Source organism: Bos grunniens, chromosome 4 (genome assembly GCF_055505025.1).
Source record: "Bos grunniens cultivar Pamir isolate PY7600 chromosome 4, Bosgru_T2T1.0, whole genome shotgun sequence".
In the NCBI taxonomy this organism is placed as follows: domain Eukaryota; kingdom Metazoa; phylum Chordata; class Mammalia; order Artiodactyla; family Bovidae; genus Bos; species Bos grunniens.
Genome location: NC_141168.1, coordinates 85789972 through 85808705, shown reverse-complemented (window position 1 = coordinate 85808705; position 18734 = coordinate 85789972). Strand labels below are relative to the sequence as shown.

Below are 18734 nucleotides of genomic sequence, written 5' to 3'. Positions count from 1 at the left end.
TATCACCTCCTGATAAACCACTGTTGTCCCTACATATCAGTGGGATATTGGTTCCAGGACCCAACAGAAATTCCAAAATCAACAAATGCTCAAGTCCCAGGGTTGTCCTATCATATCCTTTAGGATCCAAATCTACAGATTCATCAAACCACCAATCAGAAAGTTAGTGCAAAATCTGGCTGGCTGAATCTGTGGTTGAGGAACCTGAGGTTATAGAAGGCTGACGAGATACAATTTATTTTCTTATCTCTATCAAAAATACACATGTTATAAACAAGGTTGTTTTTCTCATTATTCTTTGCTGCATTCCACATTTTTCAGTTCCTGGCATATTGCAGGTGCTCAATATTTATTTTTATAATACATGTTCTGAAAGTTGTATTTCTCTTACATGTGATGTTTTTGAAAATTTTTTTTAAAGGGTTTGTTTTCCTTTTTCTGGGGTAATGTTTTCCTCTGAGGTTTGCTTATTACTTCTAAAAACTTTACCATAACAGTTCATGAAAAATTATTAATTTTCCTGAATTTTTCTCTGGGTGGGAGACAGGAGGAAGGCCCCACAGCAGCCAACAGTAAGAGTCAAAGTACATCTTTTCTTTCCAGGGGACCATTTCATCTTAGGTTTCAGCAGTTCCTCCTTCAAGGTTGAGTAGATCACCCAGAATGAGAGCTGAGCTATTCAAATCAATGTCTTATAACTCACAGGTTATCTTTCTGAAATCACTTGCCACTTCAACCCTTTTCTCCCTCATTCTCCATTTTTAGACTGTATCTGGTCTAAATTTCATCACATAAACAGCTTATTTTATAGAAATTAAGAAAATATCTATTACATTGTTCATTCGACTCTATACTACCTGTTTTCCTGAAATCCCATCTATATTTAACCCTTCTTCTCTCATACACTTGAAAAGGTTTATCTGAGAGTCCATCACTAGAGTGTGGTTTTCAACAGGGACAGAAACAATTTTGCCCTTAAGGGAAAACTGGCAGTATTTGGAGACATTTTTGGTTGTCACATCTGGTATGTTCTGCTGTTGTTTAGTGGTTTCAGGTTAGGGACGTTGCTAGACATCTTTCTGTAAGTGAAATGGCCTTCCACAACAAAGAATTTCTGGCCCCAATGTCCACAGTGTCATGCTTTAAAAAAAACTGTGTTCAGTAAGCATCTAAAAAAATGAAAACCATCCAAAGTAATTTTAGTGATAATCCATTTTTAAAACATATGATATATGTCACTTAATAATTAAAGAAGAATTCACTGAGCTAAAAAGTTTCTGTCTATAATGTTATAATGTTCTAAGTCAAATACTTTGAAAAAAACAGTACAAGTTATAATAGAGAAGTTCAATAAAATCATGCTCTTGGCAGGAATTCTATTTTAGTTCAGAGTCATTCATGTGATTTGTTAGATAAGAACTGTTTTAAAGCAATGAATTACAATTGCTCAAATATATTCATTTTATCATAAAGTATCTTCAACTGAACACTGTGCCCTTTTAAAACTTTTTAGATTCAGGCATTCTAATTCCTAAAATATCATTAACTTGAAGCAGGTCAGACCATAAATACCTACATAACTGGCCTACATATTTTTCATTCATGAACAATAAGCTGCAATTCTCTTGTTATGGGTTTTTGAAAGGACTTTTTCAGGACCCACAACTTAGCTATAATATTGAATCCTTCCTTTTATGAAACACTAGATTAAAAAAAAATATGTTTATATATTCCCCTTCCAATCACTTTTCATATCCTTTTCTCGCACAGCAATTTAATCATATTCCTTTTGTAGCTTGCATGGGTAAACAGGAGAGAATGAATCACAATGACTGGCACTAGTTTAGCCCTCTCGTCTGAGGACTAACATATTGGCATCGATTTACTTATTCTATGTGTTCCTCTTCTACTCTACTCCAATTCTGTTCCCCTATTCAGATTCTTTATTGCCTACAAAATATCTTGTTTAGTATTCTTTGTTTTGGATATTACAGGATAAGGTAACATGCCATATGCAATCATTTATTATTTATTTCTTTTTCTACTTAAATTTATTATTCCAAAATTTATGTTTTGTAATTTCCACATTTCCAGCATAATAATAATGATGATGATATTTTAGGCAGCATTTCTGTGCCAGACAATGCCTTTATATGCCTTCCATAAACTGCCTATTTTACTTACTATGAGATAGATATAATGAACAGTCGTCTATGCGTAATTTGAGATAAACATATGAAAAAACTGAGAATATTGTCTTACTCTGCCCATTTTTAGGCAGTCAATGGCTAAACTGGATTTTTGAGCCCACATCTAGTTGGACTCAGTATACTTTATATAAATATAAGTACCTAATTTTTCTCCCAGCATTAAAAAATCAGAGAATCCAAAAATGGATTCAGTATAGAGAAGATATGCTTACTAAAAATCATGTATCTTTCTCTCTTTTATTTTAACAAAATATTATTAGGTGCTAAAAAAACATGCACCTTGCTTATCATCCCTGTAAGAGTTCAAATATACCCTATAATAACCCTTAGTTCCACTGGTAAATACATCATGAGATGACCTATATAAAAGATCCCCATATTTCTGAAAATAACCAGTTATGAGTATTGGTTTCTCTATTTCTTCTTGTGGATTTAGAGTCCAAGTCACTACAGATCAATGGAACAGAAGAGAAAGCACAGAAATAAACTCACAGATATATCGTCAATTAATCTATGACAAAGGAAGCAAGAATATACAATGGAGAAAAGACAGTTTCTTCAGTAACTGGTTGCTGGGAAACTAGATAGCTTCATATAAAGCAATGAAAGTATAACATTCTCTAGCACTGGAAACAAAAATGAATTCAAAATGTACTATAAACCCAAATGTAAAACTGTATATACAAAATTCTTAAAGGAAAACATAGGCAGAACACTCTTTCACATAACTGTAGCACTATCTTTTGGCTCCATCTCCTAGATTAACAACATTTTAAAAATAAACAAATAGGACCTAATTAAATTTAAATTCGAAAGGTTTTGCACAGCAAAGGAAACCATAAACAAAATAAAAAGCCCACAGAATAGGAGAAAATATTTGCAAAAGCTGTGATTGATGAGATTAATCTCCAGAATATACAAACTGCTTATACAGCTCAACAAAAAAAGAAAAAACTAACCCAATCAAAAAATGGTCAGAAGTTCTAAATAAACATTTTTTTTCAAAGAAGACACACAAATGATCAAAGACACATGAAAAGAGATCCATTATCACTAATTATTAGAGAAATGCAAATCAAAACTACAATGAGGTATCACTTTACACCAGTTCAGAATGGCCATCATCAAAAAAATCTACAAATAATAAATGCTAGAGAGGTGTGGAGAGAAGGCAACCAACCTATACTGTTAGTGGAAATGTAAACTGGTATAGCCACTATGGAGAATGGTATGGAGGTTCCTTAAAAAACAAAAAATAGTTACCTTATGGTCCAGCAATCGATCCTAGGTATATATACAGAGAAAACCATACTTCAGAAAGATATGCACCCAATGTTCATTACAACAGCCAGGATTTGGAAGCAACCTAAATGTCCATCGACAGATGAATGGATAAAGATATGGTACATATACACAATGGAATATTACTCAGCCATAAAAAGGATGAAAAAATGCCATTTGCAGCAACACAAATGGACCTAGAGATTATCAGAGTAAGTGAAGGGGATTTAAGTCAGACAGAGAAAGAAAAATATCATATGATAACACGAACATGTGAAATCTAAAAAAAAATGATACAAATAAACATTTATGAAACAGACTCAGAGACTTTGGGAAAAAAAATAAAACAGGCTTTCAAAGGCGCAAAGTAGAACAGAGGGATAAATTAGGACGCTGGCATTAACATATGCATACAATTATATATAAAATAGATAATCTACACTACTATATATAAAATAGATAACCACAAGGACCTACTGTATAGCAGAGGACATTCAAATCTCTGTAACAACCTATATGGGAAAACATCTGAAAAAGAATGGATATATGTATGTGTATAGCTGAACCTCTTTGCTATATACCTGAAACTAACACAACAGTGTAAATCAACTATACTCCAGGATTAAATAAAACGTTTTAAAAAGCAAACATAAATCTAAAACAAAAAATAATAGTTTTTTCTTGAGATGATATTGACCAAAGCAGGGAATCTATATATAGCATGAATCCCTTCTATGAAAAAAGGCAGTGGAAGAGAAATCAGAAGTATTAAGACTAAAATGTCACTATTATTCCTGATAAAGTTAGATTAAGAAGGTGATATTTTTCTCCAAGCAAGTAAGTTTACTAATGCTCCTCCACAATGCTGTAACCTGAGTCCACAAGATAGATCTTATGCTCTGTAAATAATGTATTCATAGTTTATATATATATATGTGTGTGTATGTATGTGTGCATGCATATATGTGAAATTCCTGTATGTACTGAACAGTAACAGAAATGCCCTGCAAAATGGCCTTCCTCTCCCACTAATTTTAAATAAGTAGTAACTGTACAGGCCTCCCAGGTGGCCCTAGTGATAAAGAACCTGCCTGCCAATGCAGGAGGTGAAAAGAGATACTGGTGTAATCCCTGGATCAGAAAGATCCCCTGGAGGAGGGCATGGCAACTCACTCCAGTGTTCCTGCCTGGGGAAACGCTTGGACAGAGGAGCCTGGGGGGCTACAGTCCATAGGGTTGCAAAGAGTTGGACGTGACTGAAGCAACTTAGCACATACGCACACACATAGTAACTGTGCATGCCTCTGGATACAGAAATAATAAAAATTAGCTACATAAAAATAATATAAAATAATACAATTTGTTAATAAAATTACAAATTTTATAAGTCAGCTTAAAAATGTCTCTTGTATCTACTTCCTGCAATATGATCTATGCTTTGAAAATATTAGAATGATTAGGAGTTAAATACTTGTACTAGACAAGCTTACATTTATGAGGTGACCATACAGCTGAATCTCTAAAAATAAAACATACAGGATGTGTTAAATAATACAATGAGTTATAACTTAAAACATAAGAGACTATGGAGAAAAAGGTAAGGCTACTTCTATCTGTGAAGCCTCAATGAAAAGTTAGGTAATGAATGGATTTTTGTGTACCCAGTACCAGATTCACAGATAGAGAGATGACCAATGGCAGTCCAGGTATAGGGGGAAACTGGGATAGTTTCTGGGATCAGTAAATACAGTGTCGCTGTGGGACACGTTTAGTCATCAAAGGGTATGAATGGAAGGTATCTCACTTTCCAACTGTATTCAGATTACTTCCTTTCATTATCTCTTCTCTCTAGCTTTACCAATTTACATGTGTTCCTCAAAAATCCCATGCTATTTTGTCTCTTCAAGATTTCTGCATTAATTTTCTCTCTGTTTGAGTATTCTGAATTTTTTAGAAGTAGCTTTAGTACCATTCCCATCCTCAGAAATCCTAGAAGACAATAAAATAAAACTTGGGGGAAATACTATGACAACTAATCTTTTATGTATTTAGAAAAATCATTTCATGTAACAATTTATTCAATCATTATAACTGTCCATAGAGCTGGCATTTATTTTCTGCACATTTAGAAATATATAACTGCTCTATCTTTGTATGATGATACAGATGATAACCAGACATACTGTGGTGGTCATTTTATAATGTATAGAAATACTGAATCACTCTGTTGTATACCTAGAACTGATAATGTTGTAGGTCAATTTAAAAAATATGTAGATACTGCAAGGAAATGAATTAAAATGGTAATGACTGTTATCTCTATGGGGTGAGGATAATGGGTGATTATTAATTTTACTTTATGTTTTTATGTATTTCTAGGTGACTGCAATGAATACATACTACCTGCAAAAGCAGAAAGAGAATAAATGCCATTAAAAAAGGGAATAAGAGAAACATAAAACTGAGACTCAAAATTAAATGCAAATTACTTCATAAAGTAACTGATAAATTATAGGGGTCATGTTAAACTCTAAACCTCATCTCCCAGGAGGAAAAAAAAATAAAAAATAAACTTCCATTAAAACAAAACTCCAACAGAACATTGGCATTTGGCCAAGGTACTTGCTTCTTTTTAATATTAACTCACCAACATTCAAATAGAAAGTCAAGCTATTTCAAATTCAATATCCGAACACCTTTGCATATATTGGGGGAAACTGTGGATGCAAGCCAATTGAATTATAAATTTATTATTCTGAAAAAGAACTGTCTTAATCCCCACATTTAAGATTGGCTGAAATGAACATTACACTTTGAAAATATATGGCTCGGCAGTATTTTCATACCCAATGCCAAGAACAGTACATATTTGATGACATTAGACTTGCTACAATTTTAAACTAGAAACATCACTATATCTAAATCTTTCATAATTTTTATTCTATAAATGCTAAACATACACATTGTGTGTGTGTTAATAGCTTTTGTGTATTAGTTGCTTAGTTGTATCTTACTCTTTGCAACCCCATAGACTGTAGCCCACCAGGCCACTCTGTCCATGGGATTCTCCAGGCAAGAACACTGGAGTGGGTTGCCATTTCCTTCTCCAAAAGGAACTATAGAAAGAAAGAAAATGAAGTCGCTCAGTCATGTTCAACTCTTTGCGACCCCATGGACTTCAGCCTACCAGGCTCCCCCATCCATGGAACTTTCCAGGCAAGGGTACTGGAGTGGGTTGCCATTTCCTTCTCCAGCTTAGTCGTGTCCAGTTCTTTGTGACCCCATGGACTGTAGCCTGTCAGGTTCCTCTGTCCATGGGATTTTCCAGGCAAGAATCCTGGAGTGGGTTGTGATTCCCTTCTCCAGGGGGGTCTTCCTAACCCATGGACCAAACTCCCATCTCCGCATTGCAGGCAGATTCTTTACCATCTGAGCCACCAGGGAAGCCCATAACTCATATTTAAAATGTGTTGTAATTACCATCACTAAGTGGTATTTTTATTTAAAGTTGATCTGTTTTTTCTAACCACAAATAGCCACCATTCATTATTAATTTTGCATGTGGAAGACAAATTAAACCTATTTTTGATTTTAAATAAATTCAAGAGGAATATAATATGTTCTTTAATCATTCATTATGCTTGTATTGATATACTGTACTTCAAATTCTTTTTGGAAGCAGATGATGTGTAAATTCATACATAAGTAAACAATGTCATGAAAATCTAGTAGAACCACTGTTAATTGAAAGCTAATTTTGTAAAAAAATAAAACGTCTGCTAAGTTTTAATAGTGTTAACAAATTATTCCTTCAACCAATATTGGTTGTTCTAGTATGTGCCAAGCACCATTCCAGGACAGTTTTTCCTAGACCTTGGATACAAATCAAGATGGGAGATAAATCTTGATGTTCTCAGATTAGTTCTCAAGGCAATTTCAAATCTGTAAGGACAAGGATCACCAGAAGAAATGTCCTTGCTGTATTGAGAGTGGGCCAGATAACAGACAGCATCATTGTCTAATCTGGTGTATATCAAAGAGGGGGGTCTACTGGTAATGCTGAGTTTTGAGTTGGAAGAGCTTCACTATAAATAATGTTTTCTTTGTAGAGATGAGACATACAAGAATCTTACCAAGAGCTAAATGGGTTAAAGCAAAAATATCAAATTATAAGGACAGAAAAGTTTCATTCCTCATGAGTATAAATTCATCTAGCTGAATAAATGCCATATGCCAGAAGTTTTGCTAAATGAGTTGTTTCTGACAAGACCCTGCCATGATCTATTGTCAAAACTCCCTGGCCTTATGGTAATGGGTACCTTGGCTGTCCTTGAACAGGAGATTTAGAAGGAAGACATTTAAGTGGGACTATATTTTCCCAAAGACACACGGTGTCCAGGTTGTCATAGAGCAAGTGAGCAGAAATGTTCTCAAAGCTCATTGACAGGTAGAAATATGATACATTTACTTGAGGCTGCTATGGATCTGTGTGGACAGAGATCTTACTTTACATAGGAGGAGAGACTTAACTAGCAAAATAATTTAAAATCTCACAAGTGATCAGAGTATCATTCTAGAAAATAACAAGTTTTGAGTCATAGAGAGTTCTACAGGCTGTGATGGATCTGGATTAAACAGTTTTGGTTAGACAGAGATGAGGCATTCAGTAGATATTTTCACAGGTATAGACAACAAGTATGTGATAAGAGTGTTTGATAAAATTCTCATTACAGCCTAAATATTAAAAGCCAAAATCTGTTTAGAAATGGAATTTTGATATATTTTAACTACTATGTAACTACTTAAAAATTATTTAAGAATATTTTGGCAAAAAATGTAATTACAACTAATTATTATGTAATTATCAGTAAAATCAATCAGGAGTAAAATATTTAAATGTTATATATATTACATAAATAAATGTATACAAAATATACACATATACAATCTGTAATGTTAAATGCTAAAATTTAAAATCAATATCTCTGGGTGTGTGAAGTTATAAACATTTGGTTTTATATTATATTTTACACCATATTTTAAATTTACCTACTCTTAACTGTTACTGATTATTCATAAAATGTCAGTAAATCAATGATTTATTTCTTACAACAGGCAGAATTCTGTATTTACAAGGCTTTTTTCTCTCTGTATCTAGTAAATGTCCTAGAAATAAACTGCTTTGTATTTAGTATTTAAATGCTAAACAACTTCAGCCACCCAGTATAGACTTACCATGGAAAACAGCCTGCATGGAGTAATATACTTTTTTTTTCAGCAAAGAGACAATTTTTAAGAGTGAAATTTTTATCCTAAACCTTGATATAATCGACAGCCATCTGCAGTTCTCAGGTCAGCAATATCACCTTCCCCTAGGAACTTACTAGAAAAACAAATTCCCAAACCCAACTCTAATATTGAGTCAAAAACAGTAAGTGTGGAGCCCAGCAATCTGTGTTTTAACAAACAGTGCAAGAGACTCTAAGCTATGTCAAAGTTTAAGAACCACAATCTGCACTACAATATAGAAATAAAAGTTTCAGCAGCTTCTACCTGTCTAAATTCACGGAAGGAGAATTCAATATAGTTAACTTAGGTCAGATGCTCTTTGAGTGCTAAGGTCTAAACTTTTTTTCTTCTTTCTCCAAATGCATGCCAAATTAAATAAGATAAATTGCTATTCTACTAAATAATTTGTCAGAGAGATTATGAATTTTAAAAACTTTTTCTTTTTTTAAAGCTCTCAGCATCAGAGGCTTTACTCAACTAACCAAAATCAACCACCAGGAACCAACCACCATCACTTTAGCAGAGCATGTAAGGCACTGTTTAATCAGGAAGCATAGGCAGAAATAGAACAAGAAATCAAATACCCAGAAGACTGTCATAGAAGAATCAGAGTACTTAAAATTATGATTAACTCAAACAATTCTCACACTAACTTGTCACACATGAAAATATAAAATATCTTTTGAGCCATTCCAGACAGACTGTGGGTGAGGGTATCAACAAAAGACACACCAACAAGGTAAAGGGGAAGCTCAACAACATTTAGGATAAATAACTGAGCCTTTTTCCTCAGAAAAAATAGCCCACCCCACACCAAAAAAAACAAACAAACAAGAAACAGTAGGAATGAATTCCAAAGGAGTGCTGTTGCTCAACACTTAGTACACATTTACACTGGGAGAATGGCTGGTGATATTCTTGACTTTTTTTTTTTTTTTTCTTCTTCTTCTTTTTTAACGCAAAAGGTAAAGAACTTTGTTCTTTCAACACCCAAACCAGAGCAGAGAGGCAGAAGTAAACTACAAACGTGGATGGAGTGAGTATATCCACAGTACATGGAGATGGGGTGGAAGGAGGTTTTTTTTGCTGTTGGCAGGAGAGCTAAGCCGTCTTAAGGAACATTCTAGGCTTCTCAGTTTGCCATGAAGGAGTATCGCAAAATACAAGGCCCACCACCTCCCCCTTCTCGTCTTCAACCTACCTTACTGAGAAGCTGTGTGTGTGTCGGCCAGGGGACAGATTTACAGAGCTCTGTGAGTGTCTCTTCTCATCTTGCTGGGTTTGGTCAGGTGCGGGAGCCCAGGTGTTTTTGCTGATGGACTCCAACCAGAATCCCCGGCGTCTTTTAAATTCTTTTCACCTGACTTTCTGTTCTTCTGGGGCGAGGCAAACAGATTGAAGTTTCGCTCTCCCTTATGATGGGGCTGCGTGTCGCACACTGTTTCAAAAGGTGACACTTCTCACTCCTAAAAGTCCACCCACCTCCACAAGGAGGACTCGGCTGGCGCCTCCACGGTAGAGCCTGCAGCAGCGCTCATCAGCGCCGGTCCTGACTCATCCCTGCTCCCCGGCTGTACACCGGACGCTGAATCCTGCAATCTCTCGGGACTCCAGCGATGTCACTATCACCACGTTCACACATCCAATCTGGTCTCCCCTGACATACTTAAGACAAACCCGTGGAGGCCAGGCCTCTGCCCCAGAATTCTCCATCTGCCAGGTTTTTATAAACTGAGCATCAGGAGGTATGGACTCCTCTTCTCCCAGGGTGACATCTTCAACAAAGGACGCAGAGGGGACAGTGATGTTTGGGCTCTCAAAGTCATATAACTGCTGCTCCTAGCTTCCAATTGGTCGTGTCCAGGAAGAAGGTGCAGCCAGTCCGGTTGAGCTGGAAGCTCGGCAAAAACTGGGTCTCAGAGGTGAGCAAGTCCCGGTCCGCCGTGCCTGCTGCGGGCCAGCCTGGAGACCTGGCTCCTTTGAGGTAGGCCCCTCCTTCTCACCATCTTGCGCCAGTAAACTTGCCCAGCCGCTTGCTCTCTAGTTCTTGGCTTCCCTGCAACCCGCCCCCAACACCCCAGTACCTCTGCCTCCGCTGACTCCGCCTCCTCCCCCACCACGCCCACTGGAGGTAGGACAGCATGAGCGAAAGCATTCAAACAAATGAAAGTGTTCCTGTGGAACAGGTAAATCCAAGAGGCCAAATGAAACATCAGAACTACAAGGAAATGCGCAGAGAGAACATCTCAGGTGGTCAGTGGCTCAGTCGTGTCTGAATACCGTGTATAAAATGCAAATGTCCTGAGATCTGATAAGGCCATCTTCTACAAAGGTGTGGATGATTTCTGAATTACAAATAGGAACAATGCCAGCATTCTGTGAAGGCCCTTCCAGTTAAGTTCACCTGAAATCCTTTTTTGGAAATTGGCAGAAGCAAGTAATGAATAAATAAATAAAATTTAAATACCAAGTTAAATCAAGTCAACAGAAAAGCCAGAAACTAAAGCAAACTCCAGTAAGTGACAAAATATGTATAAAAGTCAGAAGTGGCTAGAGTCTTTCTCTCTTTTGGAGACTGCATGCCTTAATATTGTAAAGTGCTCTCATTATATCATCAGCACCTGGGGCTCCTTGTTCTATATGAAACACATCTTCTTAAAAATAAAACATTTAATGGGGCATCTCTATCTTTTTTGACTAATTACTGTGTTTCTAGGTGTTTCCTCAATAATTCCTTTAAGCTATAATTAAAACAAATCAATTTACTGCAAGATGATAGAAGTTTCTTGACCGGCTGACTGGGTTAGGCTTAAGAATGTCATCCCCTGGAGGATTTTTTTTTTTCCCATTAGGCTTTCCATCATTAACCAGAAAACAATGTAAATTCATAATCTCTTGGCAACAATTTCGATAGCCCACAACTCTCAAGCAAACCTTAAATTTCAGAAGTCATTCTGATTGTGTTTTAATCTACAGAAAAGTGAGTCTTGTTTGTGGTTCAGTTCATTGAGTATTCTGCTAATGAAACTATAATTTCAATGTCCATTTTAGAGAGTTTACTGTTCTTTTTCTTTCCCTTGGAAATCTGACTTGAATACTATTGAATATATTTTTTTCTCCCACAAGAGGGGAAGAGAATGAGTTAGATCAAAGAAACACTATGAAACCTAATATAAATGCTGATAGTGGGCTGTTACTTATAATGGAACGAGCACATCCTAAGTAAAATGTTCAGATACTACCAGACATTCTGTTGCAGGCCCCTTCCACAGCCCCAAAGTGGGCTCGTCCAACACTCAGAAATTTATTGTCCAAGGAGACACCTGGGCTGACAAAGCAAGAGATTTTATCAGGAAAGGGCACCCTGGCGGAGAGCAGTAGGGTAAGGGAGCCCAGGAGAACCACTCTGCCACATGGCTCACAGTTTTATGGTGATGGAATTAGTTTTCAGGTTGTCTTTAGCCAATCATTCTGACTCAGAGTCCTTCCTGTTGGTACATGCCTTGTTCAGCCAAGATGGATGCCAGTGAGAAGGATTCTGGGAAGTGGTCGGACTTGTGGTGTCTCCTTTTACCTCCCGAACTCCTCTGGTTGGTGGTGGCTTATTAGTTCCGTGTTCCTTACCAGAACCTCCTGTTATAAAACAACTCATGCAAATAGTTACTATGGTGCCCGGTCAGAGTGGGCGGTTTCAGTCAGTGTGCTTCCCCTGGCAATTCTGCTCTTCCATTCCACACGGCACCCCATCTTTTTCTCCCATCACCACCTTGTCCCCCAGTTACTCCCTCTGGGCTATGCCCTTAACACACTTCTCTCAGCAATCCCATTCCCTCTGCAGTGACAATAGTGTTCTTCTGTTTGAAAATCACTGGCATGGACATCAATGTTGATAACATCTGATATGCACCAATACTGCTTCTAACACCATCATGAGCGACTAAACATTAAATTAAATGCAAAAATGCCTTCTGATTGGAGAAAGGACCACAGTTTTTGTTGTCACTGTCACTATTCAATCATTATCACACTTTTAGTTTATATTTCTGCATTTATTTGTCTGAATATAGAAGCAGCAGCTGATGCTAAAGATCTTTGGCCTTTTACTGGAGAAGTTAAAAGCAGACAGTGTTTGACCTTAGTTTTCCTTTAGTGGAAGAACTAAGTACATCTCTTTACACTCTTGTTCTTTTCATGACTCCAGACTAAAACAATTTGCAAATCCTTTTAATTCTCACTTATGCTAAAGTACAAATTAGAGACCAGACTTGAAAATTCCATAAACAGGCAAAACCAATTAAGCCACATAAGCATAACTTAACTTAGCTTACTTTACAGAACCAACAAAACATACTGACTTCTTGCAAATGCCCCTAAAAGTCATAAACAGAACTTAAGCTATTCCCCTAAATTGGCAAGTGGTGTCCACATTTAAACAATCCCCTGTCAGTAGGGGAGCGCCAGTGCTATCACCTATTACTATACGGCATAAACAGCCCCTGTTTGCAAGCTTTCCTATAGCAATACCTCTGAGCCTCATTCCCATGAGGGTTTGAGAGTTTCCAGTCCAGGAACTGTTTTTATGTGCACAATAAACTATTGCTAATTACTATTTTAATGATATGGTCATTTTAGTCTTGCTATTTCTGGATGTTGGACACTAATAAATGCATTCAGTAATTGACTACTTTATGTCATCTCTGCCAGAGAATGATTTCACTTTGATTTTGCATCTTCAATACTACACTTGCCTTTGCAATCTACTATCTACAGCACAGCAATAATAATTGTTTTAAAATGTTAATTTATGCTCAGAATTCTCTAATTGCTTCTCATCTCTCTCAGGGTAAAAACTCAAGTGTAAATATAGCCTTAAAGATCTCTCCCAGTAATCTCTCAACGATTTGAATTTCTCTATACCTCACTCCCCTCATGCACTCAGCTTCTTTCCAGGATACATCAGACCTGATACATTAATTTTTCCATGATTTTAGAAGAAATTAAATAGTAAAATTTTTATGGGTCCCTAAAAAATGTTGTGGGCTCCAGGCACTCTGCCTCAAGGGCCTGGTGGCCAGGAGAGCCCTGCTCCTGAAGCTTTCTGAGGAAATTACCCTATACTTGTCAAGGAATATCTGGAACTTGATTTTTTCAAATAGCCTAGGTGTGTTGTAAGGAATACTTTTTATAATTTAAATGGGTTTTAAGATGAACTGTCAGGTAGGACCATGTGAGTGAAATGGGTTCCAAGGAGCCATGAGAGAGTGAAGACTATGGGCAAGTGCCTTTATTGTGGGGCAGAGTGAAATATACAAGGAAGCGGCATGAGGGGATTTCATGGGCCTATGCGAATGTCAGGAGGTCAAAGTCAGGGAGAGTGAGAAGGGGAACTTATCACAGTGCTGCATCTGGTTACCTGGGCAGGGTGCTCACCAGATGTTCACTGGGATACTGAAGCATCAGGAAATAAGAACATTTAAAACTTTATACTACATGAGATTAATTTCTACCTATGTCCTCTCCCAAAGCTCTTCCTTGCCCTTACTATAAAAATATTCCAAACTCCCACATTCCTTATGCTCCTAGCTCATCTTTTTTTTTTTATCTGTATTGCATTTTTTAAGATCTGATATATTTTATTTGCTTGTTTATTTTGTTAAGTATCTCCTCCAACAAGAATGTTACATGAAAAATGTTTTATGCATTGCTTTTTTTCAAGCTCCTTAAAGTATAGTCTGAAATAAGCCTAGCCTGTAATAGATACTCAAAACATAAAGCTGGTAAAACTGAATGCAACTGGAAAGGGTAAGGTTGTTTCTTACAGAATTAAAAAAATTACTTGTCATACTACTTAGAAGCTGCACTTTAGGCATTTTTACAGATAAAATTGATTTCATCATTGTATTTATGCTACTGCTACTAAGTTGCTTCAGTCGTGTCCGACTCTGTGTGACCCCATAGACGGCAGCCTACCAGGTTCCCCATCCCTGGGATTCTCCAGGCAAGAACACTGGAGTGGGTTGCCATTTCCTTCTCCAATGCATGAAAGTGAAAAGTGAAGGTGAAGTCACTCAGTCGTGTCTGTCTGTTAGCGACCCCATGGACTGCAGCCCACCAGACTCCTTCATCTATGGGATTTTCCAGGCAAGAGTACAGGAGTGGGGTGCCATCGCCTTCTCCAGTATTTATGCTAGTATATAGAAAAACAATTTTTTTTTTTTTTTTTATACATTGATATTTATCCTGCAAATCCGCTGAACTCATACATAACTTCTAACAAATGTTTATGGGTTTTAAGGAGTTTTTGTATATGAGATCATACCTAGATCTCATTGTATTTCTATAATAGTTTTACTTCTTCCTTTCCAATCTAGACCATTTTTCTCTTTCTTGTCTAATTGCGCTGCTTAGTAAATCCAGCTGTGTACTGAAGTGACAGGAGAGTACATTTTTGTCCCATTCCTGATCTTAGGGGCAATATATTCAGTCTTTCCCATATTGCTAGCTGTGGTTTTCTCATACATTATTTTATCAGGATGAAATTAATTTCTATTTCTATTTTGTTGAATCCTTTTTTTTTTTTTTAGAGGTGTATATTTTGTCAAAATTTGTTTCTGAGTCTATCTAGAGGATTATGCAGATTTTTGTCCTATAGTGCATTACATTGATTTTCATATGCTAACCAAACCTTACATTTCTGGGAGAAACTTCACTTTGTCATGTTGTATAATCCTTTTTATATGTTGCTAGATTTACTTTGCTAGTATTGTGTTGAAGATTTTTATGTCTAAAAAATACTGACTATAATTTTGGGTTTTTGTCTGACTTTGGTATAGGTTACATATGGATCTCTTAGATTCCATGGAAAAGTGACCCTCCTGTACTTTTTGGAAAAGTCTGAGAAGGTTTGTTATTAATTCTTCAATAAACATTTGGTAGAATCCACTAATTAAGCTGTCCATGCCTGAGCTTTACTTTCTTGGAAGTTTTTAAATTATCAGTTCAATTGCTTTACTTGTTAGATCTAATTAGATTACCTTTCAGGTTGTCAGTTTTTATAGTTTGTGTCTTAACAAGAATTTATCCATTTTATCTAAGTTATCTAATTTGTTAGTATACTTTAACACCCTCTTCCAACAACACAAGAGAAGACTCTACACATGGATATCACCAGATGGTTAATACCGAAATCAGATTGACTATATTCTTTGCAGCCAATGATGGAGAAGCCCTATACAGTCAGCAAAAACAAGACTGGGAGCTGACTGTGGCTCAGATCATGAACTCCTTATTGCCAAATTCAGACTTAAGTTGAAGAAAGTAGGGAAAACCACCAGACCATTCAGGTATAACCTAAATCAAATACCTTATGATTATACAGCGGAAGTGACAAATAGATTCAAAGGATTAGATCTGATAGAGTGCCTGAAGTACTATGGATGGAGGTTCGCAACATTGTACAGGAGGCAGGGATCAACACCATTCCCAAGAAAAAGAAGTGCAAAAAGGCAAAATGGTTGTCTGAGGAGGCCTTAAAAATATCTGAGAAAGGAAGGGAAGCTAAAGGCAAAGGAGAAAAGGAAAGATATACCCATTTGAATGCAGAATTTCAAAGAACAGCAAGGAGAGATAAGAAAGCATTCCTCAGTGATCAGTGCAAAGAAATAGAGGAAAACAATGGAATGGAAAAGACTAGAGATCTCTTCAAGAAAATTAGAGATACCAAGGGAATATTTCATGCAGAGATGGGCACAATAAAGGACAGAAACGGTATGGACCTAACAGAAGCAGAAGATATTAAGAGGTGGCAAGAGTACACAGAAGAACTGTACAGAAAAGATCTTCATGACCCAGATAACCATGATAGTGTGATCACTCACCTACAGCCAGACATCCTGGAATGGGAAGTCAAGTGGGCCTTAGGAAGCTTCACTATGAACAAAGTTAGTTGAGGTGATGGAATTCCAGTTGAGCTATTTCAAATTCTAAAAGATGATGATGTGAAAATGCTGCATTCAATATGCCACCAAATTTGGAAACCTCAGCAGTGGCCACAGGACTGGAAAAGATCAGGTTTTATTCCAATCCGAAAGAAGGGCAATGCCCAAGAATGTTCAAACTACCATACAATCTCACTCATCTCACACGCTAGCAAAGTAATGATCAAAATTCTCCAAGCCAGACTTCAATAGTATGTGAACTGTAAATTTCCAGATGTTCAAGCTCAATTTAGAAAAGGCAGAGGAACCAGAGATCAAATTGCCAACATCTGTTGGATCATCAAAAAAGCAATAGAGTTCCAGAAAAACAACTTCTGATATTGACTATGCCAAAGCCTTTGACTGTGTGGATCACAACAAACTGTGGAAAATTCTGAAAGAGATGGGAATACCAGACCGCCTCTTCATGCAGGTTAAGAAACAACAGTTAGAACTGGACATGGAAAAACAGACTGTTTCCAAATCCAGAAAGGAGTATGTCAAGGCTGTATATTGTCACCCTGCTTATTTATCTCACATGCAGAGTACATCATGTGAAATGCTGGGCTGGATGAAGCATAAGCTGGAATTGAGATTTCTGGGAGAAATATCAATAACCTCAGATATGCAGATAACACCACCCTTACGGCAGAAAGAGAAGAAGAAATAAGAACCTCTTGATGAAAGTGAAAGAGAAGAGTGAAAAAGGTGGCTTGAAACTCAACATTCAGAAATGAAGATCATGGCATCCAGTCCCATCACTTCATGGCAAATAGATGGGGAAACAATGGAAACAGTGACAGACTTTATTTTGTTGGGCTCCAAAAGCACTGCAGATGGTGACTGCAGCCATGAAGTTAAAAGACAGTTGCTCCTTGGAAGAAAAGTTATGACCAACCTAGACAGCATGTTAAAAAGCAGAGACATTACTTTGCCAACAAAAGTCTGTCTAATCAAAGCTATGGTTTTTCCAGTTGTCATGTATGGATGTGAGAGTTGGCCCATAAAGAAGGCTGAGAGCCAAAGAATTGATGCTTTCAAACTGTGGTGCTGGAGAAGACTCTTGAGAGTCCCTTGGACTGCAAGGAGATCCAACCAGTCCATCCTAAGGGAAATCAGTCCTGAATATTCATTGGAAGGACTGATGCTGAAGCTGAAACTCCAGTGCTTTGGCCACCTCATGTGAAGAACTGACCTCATTGAAGAAAACCCTAAGGCTTGGAAAGACTGAAGACAGGAGGAGAAGGGGACAGCAGATGGTTGGATGGCATCACCAACTCTATGGACATGAGTTTGAGTAAGCTCAGGGAGTTGGTGATGGACAGGGAAACCTGGCCTGCTGCAGTCCATGTTGTCACAAAGGATTGAACACGACTGAGAGTAAACTCAATATTATCCCCTTATTTTCATAGCATTCTTTGTTTCTATATTAGTAATAGGTTTTCCTCTTACATTCCTGACTTTAAATATTTAGCCTTGTTCTCCCTTGCTTTTTTGCTCTTTTGCTATCTCACTATCTTTGCTTAGTAAAGCCAGGTAAAGTTTTATCAATTTATTAATCTTTTAAAAAATAGATCAGTTTTGTTGCTTTACTGAGCACTATTTCTCTATTTCTATTTCATTAGTTCCCATTCTAATATTTTTAATTATTTCCTTCTGTTTGCTTTAAATTTAGTTTGTTCTTTTTTTTAGTTTACTGATTTGACATCTTTCTTTTTTAATATAGGCATGTGTTTTTCAGAAGAGGAAAGATGTCACATGAAGGAAGGTAGATTTTAGTCACTGAAACTTGGGTTATTATTTAATTCCAGGATTTAGTAAGACATCTAAGTTAGATAAGTTGCTTGACCTCTGTGAAGCTTGGTTTCCTTATGTGTAAAACAGAAATTGTAATTCATACCTTTAATTTTTGTGACAGAAATCATGAATGATGTAGACTTTCTGACATGGTACGTGGGAGAAACAAATTTTCAATACA

General features: G+C 36.8%; 1 pseudogene across 1 annotated transcript in view; it reads right to left on the bottom strand.

The window, feature by feature from the left end:
* The window catches only part of LOC147374460 (protein ILRUN-like), a 161969-nt pseudogene extending 151190 nt beyond the window's left edge, over positions 1-10779 (bottom strand). The window contains exon 1 of the transcript XR_015162781.1: positions 9982-10779. The product of XR_015162781.1 is annotated as a protein ILRUN-like (transcript). The remainder of the gene's footprint in view (positions 1-9981) is intronic.
* Between the last annotated feature and the right edge of the window lie 7955 nt (positions 10780-18734).